Below are 13,864 nucleotides of genomic sequence, written 5' to 3' on the forward strand. Positions count from 1 at the left end.
AGGGGAATCAGATTTTGTGCAAATGTTGCTGAACTTTCCATCTTATGCTCTGAAGCGAGCAGTTTGCCTCAGGGCTACTCTGGAAAATTTATCCTGGAACTATTTAAACAGATGCTAACTTAAAAAAAAAAAAAAAAAAAAAAAAAAAAAAAAGCTGTAAACTGGGATTTTTTTCTTTACTGTGTTAGGCAAGGCTAAATGAATTTGAGCTTTCACAAACTGAATATTTTCTGAAGATGCCCGCCACAGTTCATTCTCCTCCTGAAGAGATACAAAGAGAGGATACAGAGGTCTTAGAGGACCACAGTCCCCTTTTCATCAGTGCTTGGTGTTCTAGCAGTCTTCTAGCAGCAGAAGGGAACACCATCCTGCCTCAGAGCTACTGAATAGCCACAGCTGAGGTGTGCTGACTCACTGCCCCGCCCACATTACTAATTGACACTTAAACAGATTTTATGCTGCCATGTAAACTGTTCTCCCTCCTCCTTCCCCTCCTTGCTCTAGGCCGTTTTCACCAGTCTGAAAAAAATCCTGCAAAGTAGGTTCACGTTACAGTCTTTTTACACCATACCAATTTATCTCCGTCCAGCTAGGCTACATTTATGCTCATTTCAATAAGCCTACTTCAGCAATTCCAAACCCACGCGGGAAGTACAACTTCAGTGATCTCCATAGGCTTTGCTCATTAAACCAGACTGAAAAAGCACCTTCTCCAAATGCATCTCCTGAAAGCTGGTAAGCTGCAGAAGTGTTAAGTGGTTCTAGTAGTTAGGTGCCTCGCTGTGAATATCCTGAACAAGTAAGCCTACGTTGGCTGGGTTTATAACCACTTGTTTCAGTATGACTCTTGAAGGCTCTTCAGGCTTTTTCAGGTAAAAAAGCTCTATGTACCCTTCAGACTTAAATTGGTATAGCTCATAAGACCTCTCAACTTCAGCATTTTATGGTAGTCCTGCTTTAGTCTGCCATCTGAAATTCTGGTTCAGAAAAAGTTATTAAAGAAAATGCTATGAAAGGCCATCATTCATTTAGATCAGCTTGTGTTCAGATGCAGACTGCCCACTTATGTACTTGTATTTGAGGACATTAATAGAGGTATACATGTATGTATATAGATTACAAGATACTATATCTTTATCCATTCAGTTGCACAATTTTTGGATGAATTCAGCAGAAAAATAAGTATGTAAGTGTAAAAAAGGAATTGAAAGGAGAGTCGAGAATTCGTAAGAAAAAAAAGAGTAGTGATTTGAAAGGGATTGTAAGACTAGGCTGTGCATACTTTCTGCATATTAGCTTTCCTCTAAATTAAGCATTCCCTACTATGCCATGAAAGACATCCATAGGCAACACTAAGTCCAGCTGTTGCAGTGGCAGGTAAAGCCACTACTTGCGACATATTTGTCGTAACACAGAGCAAATTAGTATTTAGAAGATAAGTGGCTGTTTTTGCATTCACTGTGGCATATATACCTTCTGAGGAGAAATAAGTTCATTCTGAATGCCACTCATTTTGTATATACAAGACTGCAACATGAAGAACAGAATATTTTAAAAGCTGTTACAATAAGATAGCTGCCAAATCCCAGAAGAAAAACTCTACAGAGACACAGAGAGATGAAAACAAATTGAACATACAATAACCTACGCAGGGCTGGGAATCCAACTTTGGCTTTTCTACAATAATAAATGTCAGTCCGGTATCTGATCTTCTTTGTTCACTGTATGGGAACTGGTGAGTCATGGCCTGAACCTCTGATTGATCACCTGAGGCGAGCAATGAGTCAGCCACAGGAGCACAGGTGAAAGCAATTCACCTGTGCTGCAGGAAGAGGTAGAGCCTGGCTGCACTTCTCCTAGACCCATTTAAGAGCTGACTTCCAGGGGGGAAGGATCTCTTTTGGAGATCTACTCTGCTGGAGTTTCATAAGTGAGCCCAGGATATGGGTAAGCATCCTATCCATTCTCCTTTTGTTGTTATAACCTGCTTTGCCTAACTCTTGTTTGTTTCATAATTATAACATTTTAATGTTAATTGATTATACATTCACGTATCCAAGAGATAAAAATTAAGAAGTTAAGAGTTTGGATAGTTGGAGCTAGCTCAAATATGATTGGGAAAAAAAAATGGGATAATGTTGTGCCTTGAAATGTTGATTATTTTATGGCTAGTAGACCACTATTTCTCCTTCCAAGCCCTTGATAATGTTAGGATGTTAAAAAAGAAAAAAATATTAATTTGTTTCTCCCAGTCTTTCTGCATAATGAATGAGCTGGAAGATACTGTATGATTAGTGGCTCACTCTCACCAGCAAATTATTGCAGCTTAGCAAGTGAAGCTGTCAATGTCAGCTGATCTTTAGTAATCGTTCATACGTGGGATTGACACACAAATTGTTCAATAATGTTGCTTATCTGTCCTTTACTGTGCCAGGTTACCCCTAGTGGGTAACCATGGGTTGAGAGTGAATGTTGGATAGGATTTACTGCTCTAAATTTAGGTATCTGTATCAGAGTGGTCTCTGTCTAAGCAGGTTGTCTAAGTTCGTGTTAGTGGAAACTAACAGGTGTGTCTGAGGTGCACTCTATCTCATCTTGGGATAGCTATTTAAAACAGCAGGTGAATCCTGCTCTACTGACTCTGAAAGGAGCCTACACAATTAGCTCCAATACAATTTTATGAAGTCATGAGAACTATCTTGTCTTTGGAGAGCTACTGTATTTCAGCTGATTAGTTGATTGTGAATCTGAACATGAAAATATAGTGGATGGTTTGCTATAATGTTTCACTAATGAAAGTAAAGCAAAATTAATTGAGATTTTACAGAACACATGAATGAAAAAGCTTAATCTAGATATCACTAGAGAGGAAGTTTAGATGGGATTGTTCTGATCTCTTAAATTAAAGAGCTGGGTCATATAGAAAAATCACTGTCAAATCATATCAGCCAAACTTTCTAGCATTTTAGGTATATAGAATCACAGAATCGTAGGGGTTGGAAGGGACCTCCAGAGATCATCGAGTCCAACCCCCCTGCCAAAGCAGGATCCCTACACCAGGTGCAGGATCCCTACACCAGGTAATATATTTTTTCTTCCTAGATATTCACATTTTTATTTTGTTTCTCCTACTCTTTCAGACATTGGATGAATTTCCATTTTGCAGCAGAAACAGACAATGGACTTGTCACAGCAATCTTACAGTGCTGTTTGAATTAGTAGTGGCAGATAAGTACAACTTCTCATCAGGTATAATTACACAGTATTTTCAACAGTTCACTGTCCAGCAGTCATTTACTGTGGTTTTACATCATACTGTGTTTCTGAAAGCATGCAAACCCTGATTCTCATCTGTGGTTTTGACAGTTTTGTTCTTGCAGTAAGCTTACAGTATGTATGGAAACCTGGTTTTGTTGTACCACCCGTATCATCTTTCCTCAAGGAAGGTATGAGGAATTGAGATATGAGGAGGTATAGGGTATGAGGAATCATGACCCTAGAGCTCCACTTTCTCTGTTTCTGTGAAAAACAAACAAGCCCTTGGGAACAAAAGACCTCAGATCTCCCCAGCATGGGTATTTTGAAAAATTATCCGAGCATTAAAAATAGATTAAGATTTACTAGATTTTATTTATTTATATTTGAGCCAACTCAGTTTGCTCTAGATCATGATGTGGTGAGGTGAATGTTATTAGATGGACTGAGTAAAACTCTCACCAATAATTGCATTCCACTTATCTAACCTAATATAATCTCTACTTCGTCTTTTTTTAACAAGTCATGTGAGTATTACAAATAACATCTACTGTAGTATCAGTGAGGCAGATGGCCCTTCGTTTATACCTCTTTTAGGCTCTCTAGCACAGCTGTATGCTCTACCTTGCTGTCTTGAGATTCTTGAAAAAAATATGTTCAGAGAATAATTCTTTTCCATGTGGATTTGTCCTCCAGTCTGTCTCAGTGTAGCTGCCCAAGGACTTCCTCTAGCATAGCAAAAGGAGAAGGACAGCTGCTGAGCACTTGTGTCTCAAAACAAAGGAGAGAAAATCCTCATTTCTAACAAAAAATAGAGTTCAAATTCAGGATTATGATGCTGACAAGTTCCTTTTGGCTAAAGCTTTTGTAACACTGTCAGAAAGCAATATATCAACATATTTCTTCATACTGCATTTTCTGTGAGTGCGGCACTTTTCTGGCTTATTTGCTTTTTACAGCCTTAGCATCATTTCCTTTATTTATGTTATTTATCATCTCAGTTTCATGAGACTCATATTCAATTAGGAAAGCCCTGACTGGCTTGCAGCATGCATTTTTCTACACTCACAGATATCCCTTACATCTGGATATCTCTGTGGACTTCAAACAAAACCATGAATGATTGCTTTATAGTTCCTTTCTCTTAGGATGCACTACGACTTCCCTATCAGTCAACTGTTGTGTACAGCTGGATAAAATCATGGCTGCACCAAAATGAATAGGATTTTAGTCTTTGATTTCAGTGATATCAGAACTTCTAATCAGACTAGGCCCAGTCACTGCCAGTTTTGTGAAATGACATGATATATCCTCTTTACATGAGAAGGATTTCTGATGGTTGTTCATAATCTGGAACAAGAGTAATGCTTTATCTACTTGTATTGCTTGTGAACATAACATCAGTTGAATGCCCCATCCCTGGAGGCATTCAAGGTCAGGCTGGATGTGGCTCTGGGCAGCCTGTTCTGGTGGTTGGTGACCCTGCGCATAGCAGGGAGGTTGAAACTAGATGATCATTATGGTCCTTTGCAACCCAGACCATTCTATGATCAAATTGTTAACAGGAGAAGTGGCATTCAAAATTTTACTGTTGTCTTCTACAGCCTCAGGAAAAATTACACAATTTCTGCTATTTTTTAGAGTGAGTTGCTTAGAACATCACTTTGTGTTCCTTCACTTTGTCCAGACATCTGTAGTGAGGTCAAGGTAACATACAAGGATTTGCCATGCCTTTTTTGTAATGGCTCAAATCTCCTCTGCACTACAGAAGACAATAGGACAACAGAGCATTTTGATCTTGGCAGGGTCCAATCACTTTGCAAGTGTTTGTGTGTCACATTTTGATTATTACTGACTTGCTCCAAAAGGTATTCTAGATCACTTTATACAAGTCCTTATTGTTCTTTTAATTTATAAATAGTACAAATTATTTTGCAGAATACCATACTGTATGGGAACTGTTGAGTCATGACCTGAACCACTGATTGATCACCTGAGGAAAGGACTGAGTCAGCCCTGGGAGCACAGGTGAAGGCAATTCACCTGTGTGACAAGAAGGGGTGGAGCCTGGCTGCACCTCTCCTAGATCCCATTTAAGGGCTGACTGCCACTGGGGAAAGATTTCTTCTTGGAGATCCCTCCTCTGTGGAGTCATTCTTACCAACCTAGATCTTTGGATGCAGGTGAATATTCCTTCCCTGTTTGTTTTTTCTCTCATTTTCATTATGATAATCTTTCCAGCTGTAGCACCAATTGTAACACGTACAAAAGATGCAGAATTTGCTATCCTGGCTAACTTCTTCCTCTGAACCAAACAGAATAATTTGAGATGCGTGGTAATTTATTTTTTTTTTTTTTGTGCTATTTCATAAAAAAAGAAATCATAATTTCTTTACAGATTTCATCATTTAACATTAGATGTTCACTGATTATGAATGCAAAAGAGGTCATTTGCATTTCTGTGTGACATACCAGGAATATCGTGCCATTGACCTTTCACTTGACATGTTGTTTTTACAGCTTTGCGATAGAAATAAAACACTGTTTATGCAGTGATTTTTCAAGGTTGAAAATTTAAAAAAAAAAAAAAAAAAAAAAAAAAAGAAAGAAAAAAAGAAAAAGAAAAAAAAGAAGGGAAATCTTATGAAAAGTAAGAATGATTCCTGTTCCTATAATTGCTGCTTTCCTACACAGTTTAGGGATGTAATCTAATTGATTATTTTTTTAGAGGTTTGTTACCATTACACTCTGGCTCTGCAGATAAGACTTCTAGAAATTGTAGGTTGGTAATGTAAGTAATGGCTAAAATGACTGTGGAAAGCCTGTTTCCACACTGTCTGAGAGGGTGTTATGTGAGACGCTGCCCTTAACTGTTTGTGCTTGCACAGATGATTGACTTAGAATCCCAACACCTGTGATCTCTGTAATGTTCGATCTATCTCTGCAGCTGTTCCTCTGAGACTGCTACAGGCAGTAATTGATTAGTTCAGCAGCCCTCCAACATCATCTGAGTGTTATGAAAGCTGGTGAATTAAAAGCTACATTTTAGGAGCAGACAGCATCTTCCTCTGTGTTTACATGATGCTTCCCAGATACCTACATTTTGCTGGAGCAGCCCTACTTTTGCAAAATAGCTAAAACACTTTTTAAAAAATAATTTTAAAGACATGAGAAAAATGCATCTCTCTTCAATAATTCCTTTCCCAAAGTCATATAGTCTTTCCATTTAATTTCAATCAACAAAGAGAATTTGTCCTAAATGGGGCCCAGGAGGTGATGAGCATGGATAAAGCTCAGTGGGGAAAAAACAACTGAAGATATCCTGTCTCCAGTCCTTTTCTGGAGAGAGAAAAAAAAAAAAAAAAAAAAAAGTGATGTGATAGGGTTAAACACATTTATGGAATTAGATAGGGCTATTGTTCCTGAAGGAATGGTATGTTATTAAAAAAAAAAAAAAAAAAGAAAAAAAAAACAAAAAAAACCACAATAAATCAATCTCCCATGTAATCTTGTTGTCAAAAACCACACAATTAATTCATCCACACCTGCTACAAAAATACTCTCTCTTAAAAAAAATATTTTAAACAATACTGTTTCATAATCTCCTGGAATAGAAGAATAAGCCTGTCCATGGACAGTCTGTGTTTAGGTCTAATTTTCAAATTGACATTTTTCTATGAGTACCATGGCAAATAAATATTAAGCTGCCTAATCACAAGATGAGCTGAGATCTTATGGAAGTCATTGTACATCTTGAAGGTCTTCATGGAAACTCTGAGCTAGCAGGAATTATGATAGGTATCTGATATTGCCTTCTGAAACCAGTATATGAAAATCTGAAAGAAAAATACAGATGTATTGGAAATTGTAAGCAAAATACTTAAAATATATGATACATAATCTGAGAAATACAGAGCTGGAAGATAAGTCATATTCTGTTATTTCATTTTATTGCTGTGATAAGTCATTTTAAAATGTTCTTTAGTACTTATTTACCCAACGTGCTACTGTAAGTCTTTAGTTTTGTGTTTTTAACCTTTTCAGGCATTTGTGGTACTTCACTGTCCTTGTTGTGAAGTAGAAAGTAGCTCTGACTTCCAGTTTAGCTTCTGATCTTTCCCAGTTATTCATACTTCTGTCTATAACCATGATGAATAATTAACCATGATGTTCTTTTCAATCATTTTCAATATACATGAAAATGCTACATCCATTGGATCACCTTCCTTTCCTCTTTGTACGTACAGATTGATCATACAGCATTTGCTCTGGTGCATTCCAGTGAATAAAACTAGATTATATGTTAATGTTCTGGATCTTTTCCATATTAGCAGAAGCACAGTGCTTGCCTCTCATGACCTTCCTGTGACTTCTTGAGTACAGTAATTAATAAAAGATTTCTTTGGCTTCAGGGTCATCTCAGCATGCCCCACTGACTTGAGTACAGTCAATTTATCCATTCTTTATTGTGCTCTTCAACTGTTCCAGCCTCCGTTTCCACCCATCTGCTAACATCAACTGAGTGAAGCATGCCATAAATTTTGTGAACACTAATATAAAAATGCAGTGCTGCCTTCTCTGTGACATCTGTTAAGTGCATGTAGTCTCACTCCCTCAGCAGAAACCTGTTGCATCTCCTGTCCTTTCTTCGTCTTCTCCAGGAGTGTCACCCCTTTACCTTACTGCCATCCTTACCATCCATGGCACTGCAATTGCTCACTGTATATTTAATCCTAAGTGTTTCTACCTTTAGAATCTTGAGCATTCCCTCCTTTACTTGTGAGGCTTAAATATAAAATAGCTGTTCATACAGTCATTTATTCTAACCTAAAACTTAAAAACAAACAAACAAAAAAAAAACAACAACAAAATTAGAAGTCTGGGGACCTGGGGCATCTGCATCTTCCTGTATTAACCTTCTTGCAGCTCTAAGGTTAGTCAGAGCTTTTTCTTATTAAAGGAACCTGTCTTCAGGTGTTCTTGTTATGAGTGACATTCATCATAAAAATTAAGGAAATACAACCATTAGTTCTATAGTATCTCAAACATTTTGAATAGAATCTCTTGAGGCAAATAAGGCTTGCACTGGATTATTTATCTGGAGTGCAGATAAAGGAAAGTGTTACTTCAAAATGTAGACTTTCCAGAAAAATGTAGCAAATCCTTCATGACTTTCTTATTAAAGAATCAGCATCCTCCTAAGGAAACACTAGTAATTGCCCCATTTCTGGCTAATAAATCAAAAGCAACTGCCTTTTTCCATACTAGGCATAATAAATCTTCAGGCATTATAAAAAATCTGTTTGTTTTTACTTCCGTGAAGAAGAGAAAATTCAGATCTGTTATATCCTAAGGGGATATTCTGGAAAGTAACATCTGGACATGGTGTATTATTAAAGCAAGACCCACTTTTAGGAACATCTTCTAGTGCTGCTTGGAAAGCATTTTAGTCTCTGGTGTCTGAAGCTTGAAGAAGCTTCCTTGTACCTTTGTAGGGAGTTTTATTTCTTCATCTTTAAGAAACAACCCAAGCCGAAATATTACATTATTGCCTTTATCTTCATCTCAAATGCAGGAAATCTCCAAGACACAGTGGATCCTTGTTCTCTCTCAGATTTATATTCTTGTTTGACTTGTATATGGTAGAGAGATCAGCTGGAGAAAAATATAGATGTATTATGGAGATACCAAATCATACATAAATTACATATTTAAAAGAGTAGAGGGAATGTAGAACTTAAAAACATAGTGCAAAAGACAAATCATAAGCCTGAGTGAAAGTGTAGGACAAACTCATGGATTTTTGCCTTTTTTACTGCTGAAACGGTGCTGTAAGGCAAAAGGAAATGTAGAAACAGACTGAAAGAGAAAACAGGAAAAAAATAGCTTTAATATTGTCCTGTCCTTTGGTGAATCCCTGTGAAGTTCCCAAGTGTCTCTGTGTGGTGAATACCTTCCACTCTTGCACTTACCTAGCTCTGCTCCCGAGCAGTGGTGATCCAAGGACTGTTTCTTCTTCTCCAAGATCCTTGCATTAATTAGATCCCATCCTGGTTTCTTTATTCAGTTGTCTTTCAACATTCAAGTTACTTAAAAATTATTACCTTGCCAAAATATTTTACAAATGCTCATTGCATTTGTGGAACTTATCTGTAATATTAGTCTAATGATCACATTTTATTATTTTTCCATAACATTTTACTGCTTGTGAAATAAAAATCAGTTTAAATGTAGTTTGCTGTTGTCTGCCCAGACGTAATGAATAACTCTGAAATAAATCCAAATACATTAGCAGCCTGCTCAATACTCTCCTATAGAAGTGTTATTAATTTATGTGTTGGAATATTTCATGTTCTGCTTTGTTGATCAAGCGATTATTTTGTTTGTTAACGCAGATGAAAGCATCAGCACTTTAGAACATTCCAGACATACTGGTATAGCCAAATCAAATTATGCATTTTTACTGACTCTGTTAGATTATCACGAATTTTTAAGTGTATACAGCACTTTGCACCTGTGAGTGTTCTAACTGTGAATGAGTAGTTAATTGCTTTGGTGCTATGACACTGAAAGGCTGCTAATGAAGAACAGCAGTTAAAATCTCTCCACTTGAAAGCTTGCTGCGCATGTTCACTTCATTTTCTATTGCCATTGCTCTTCTGTGACAGATGTGCTCATGAAGCTCTGAAAACTGCACTGATTTGGCCTGGTAGATGAGGTGGTATCCAAGCAAGATACAAGTAAGTCTTTGTAATTCTTGGAACTTCTTTACATGCTGTGAGAACTGTACTGGTGAGAATTTATTACCAGATATTAGGCAGCATCAGCTTTAGGCTAGAGGAGGTGTGAGCTCTATCTGAGTTACAGAAGAGAGCAGGTTCCTACTGCAGGAAAAGTTTAGCTTGAAGTGCTTGGCATCATCTATTCACATGGGAGTTGGCCAGGTCTGAAGATGGAGAAGTGTACATCTGGGCATCATACTGAAAGAGTCACAGTCTTTTCCTATCTGTGGTCAGTGCATTTTCAGTCAGGTCACTTTCATGAATATTTGCCTCAACCTTTCTCCTTGCTCACATACTTTTTCTGACAGAAGTTATTTTATGCCTAGAGCATGTAGAAGGGATCTCAAAGTGCAACTGTGATAGAGACCATTATGGAAAGAAAATCTCTTTAATAGAATCTTGCTTTTCCTTTGATGTTGTTTTACTTATGATGTTATTAACTGCATGACTTAGACTCATTTTCATCAATACATTGTTTCCAAATGCATTTGTCTATTTACAATTCATTATTTACAATAATGGGATTCCACGGGTATAAAAATGAGTTTAATGGAGTAGAGAGCAGGATTTGAAATGTTCATCGGCGCTGTTGGAATACAGTCACATGCAAGAGCCCTGTGTGCTATCTCTACATCATGATGGCAACTGTGTTTTAACTGATGTTCAGCTCTTGATAAGTTTTGCTGCCTTTAGATTTTTATGTAAATTTACTAGAGTTTTCATTCTGAATTTACAGTGCCCAGTGCTGTCATGCCCTATCACACATTTAGCACGAGCCTTGTTTATGCACATTTAGAATCACAGAATCACTAAGGTTGGAAGAGACCTATAAGATCATCCAGTCCAACCATCCACCTATCACCAATGGTTCTCGCTAAACCATATCCCTCAACACAACATCCAAATGTTCCTTGAACACCTCCAGGGAAGGGGATTCCACCACCTCCCTGGGCAGCCCATTCCAGTGCCTGACCACCCTTTCAGAGAAGTAGTATTTCCTAATATCCAGCCTGAATCTTCCCTGGCGCAGCTTGAAACCATTCCCTCTAGTCCTATCACCAGTTATACGGGAGAAGAGGCCAACCCCCAGCTCGCTACAACCTCCCTTCAGGTAGTTATAGAGAGCAATAAGGTCTCCCCTGAGCCTCCTCTTCTCCAGACTGAACAATCCCAGCTCCCTCAGAAGCTACACTTTGCAGCTGTTAGACAAGCTGTGTGGTCTGTTTGTAGTAATATGTAGATTTCCTCTACAATTAGGTTAAACTTCTTCATTTGTTCTAGTTTGAAGGATAATTTCAAGGCATAACTACTGCAGTCAGGCAGCTGGAACAGAAAGCGCCATTCCAAGGAAAGAACAGAAAAAAGAGATATGGCATTGTGAGTGCTAGTTTCCGGCTGCTATTCCCTGCATTCTTTGCTTTCAGATAAATAAATGGCTGGGTGACTCTTATGAATGTTTAAAAAGCATGGTGTCCTTTGCTTGTAGGTGAGTAAAGTTGGAAATGGGAAATAGTATGGGAATTACGTGAATTTCTAGACAGCTTCACAGACAACAGTTCTTTGTCAAGTTCATTTTCATGCCTACAAGACTTTCAATATAGCTTTCAATATAACAAAGATACAGTACAGTAGACACTAATGATCACTTGCACCCAAATCTATAAAGCTCTAAATGATAGAAAGCATTTTTAAATAAATTTACAGAAAACATTAAAGTGTAAGTAGAGCTTAAAGATGTAATTCCAAGGTAATCATGTCAGTGCATCTGGGGACCACAGCCTTCAGTCCTCTGGCTACTACTCAAAGAAAGCATTCCTAGAAGACCTAAGGTCTGTTTATGTTTCCATCATTGAATTATGAGACTGGACCAAACACTCCATCTCCTCTTGCCTTTCAGATCTGAAATAGTAGTTTCTGTCTTTATGAAGTGCATAAAGTTCTTAGGGAGAAGCTGTGGATAAATCACATCTTTATGTCCTCTCAGCTAAACATGTCACTTAATTTATATACTTATGAGGAGCTGCTTTTTTGTTACTGAGGTGTTGCAGAGAAGGCTATTGGACAATACAAACATTTAAATAGGTTATTTTTCTTCTGCAGGATTATTTTCAGGTGAAAACAACTTCCTGCAAATTTTTTTTTTTTTTTTGTGATAAGAATACCAAGTATCAAAAAGGACAGGATTGCAGTTACTATCATAATAAATAGAAAGAAATTTATGTCTGGTTGGTTATGTTCTGCAGTTCTCTGTCCTTCTATAGCACTATATGTCAATCAACTTTCACGTTCCTTACAAAAAGGTAATTACACATGTACTAAGGGTCACTATTTAGAAAACACCTGCTGGCATAGCACTGGAAAAAAAATATTTGAGGCTTGATTTTAGAGACTAGTTTCACTGGCTTGAGAAAGCTGAATTGTTGTAGTTCTTCAGAAAAAGAAAAGAGTTTAGAGGAAGTAAATACAGTAGGAATGTTTTACTGAAGAAAAACTATGCTCATAGGCAGAACAATCAAATGAAATGAGGATTGCTCATGATGAAACCCAATCAGACCTCAAATGAAGTTATAAAGGGATAGAAGTCTTGTAGAATTCTTCATATTTATGCAAACTTTGTCTTACTGTTGTCAGCTACAGAATAACTGGGAAAGCAATGAAGTGTATTCTCTGGAAAGGAATGTTCAGATGTTGTTCATCACTCTCCAGCTGGGTGGTGTCTGGATGAAGGGTCTGGTGGAGAATCATCACCCAGAATGCGTGGGGCAAATAGCCTGATAGAAGTGTATTACTGTCTTCAGTATCAAAGCCAGAAAAAAAAAAAATATATATATATATATATATATATATTTAAACACATATTTCTACTCTCAGGTATAAACACATTGCATCTAGTAGAAACAGTTACATTAACACTAGGCAGAAAAGAAATGATGAAGTTGTCTTTTGACAAGGATTATTTTACTGTGCAGGAGATGAGTGTAACTCCAAATCAGGGCACAGAAATAAGGCACAAATGAAAACTTTGGCCTGACAGCAGAATTTAACATGAGGAGTTCCCTGCAGCACAGTGCTGGGAAACCTGATAAGATTTTGTTGTCATTCCAGGAGCATTTTATCTCTAAACTGCCTATTGAGGAATACCAGAAACCTGTGTCATTCTGAGGAACGGCTGAGACCTACATCATGTGCAAGTAGTGTATGTTTATAAATTCTGAGATAACAGTATCAGAAGTTATGCAAAAATGGATACTAGAATCATGGAATCACAGAATTGGTTGACAAAGACCTTAAAGATCATCAAGTCCGACCATAACCTAACCATGATACCCTAACTCTTAAAAACCCGCCACTAAATCATGTCCCTGAGCACTGCATCCAAGCAGTTTTTAAACGCATCCAGGGATGGTGACTCAGCCAACTCCCTGGAGAGCCTATTCCAGTGCTTAAAAACACTTTCTGTAAAGAAGTGTTTCCTGATATCCAACCTAAACCTTCTCTGGTGCAACTTGAGGCTGTTTCCCCTTGTCCTGTCACCAGTGAGAAGAGACCAACCCTGCTCTCACTGCAATTACAATAGCTCAGATGCTGTGTCGAAAGAGACAAAGCAAAGCAAGAAGCTAGTATTCTTGAAGCCTTTCCCTTCTATGCTACATATTTTGATAAAAACAGTGGACAAAAGGAAGCCATTGAATTTATAGAGTAGGAATTGATTTTCTTTTGTCTTTCCTCTTCCTGTGATGGATGGTGTGACTTGATATTATACGCTGTGCTTTGCCTTGCTTTGCATGGCAAGAAGAATTTCCTTTCTGTTCCTGGTGGGGATCAGT

General features: G+C 37.7%; 1 long non-coding RNA gene across 1 annotated transcript; it reads left to right on the forward strand.

Moving 5' to 3' along the window:
• Positions 1 to 1,908: 1,908 nt before the first annotated feature.
• On the forward strand, positions 1,909 to 13,227 carry LOC116233023 (uncharacterized). The gene is made up of 4 exons (XR_004167867.2): positions 1,909 to 1,947; positions 3,141 to 3,249; positions 9,924 to 9,995; positions 13,143 to 13,227. It is a non-coding gene; the product is annotated as an uncharacterized LOC116233023 (long non-coding RNA).
• Positions 13,228 to 13,864: the final 637 nt, after the last annotated feature.

This window comes from Phasianus colchicus, chromosome 2 (genome assembly GCF_987193195.1).
Source record: "Phasianus colchicus chromosome 2, bPhaCol1.hap1.1, whole genome shotgun sequence".
Taxonomy (NCBI): domain Eukaryota; kingdom Metazoa; phylum Chordata; class Aves; order Galliformes; family Phasianidae; genus Phasianus; species Phasianus colchicus.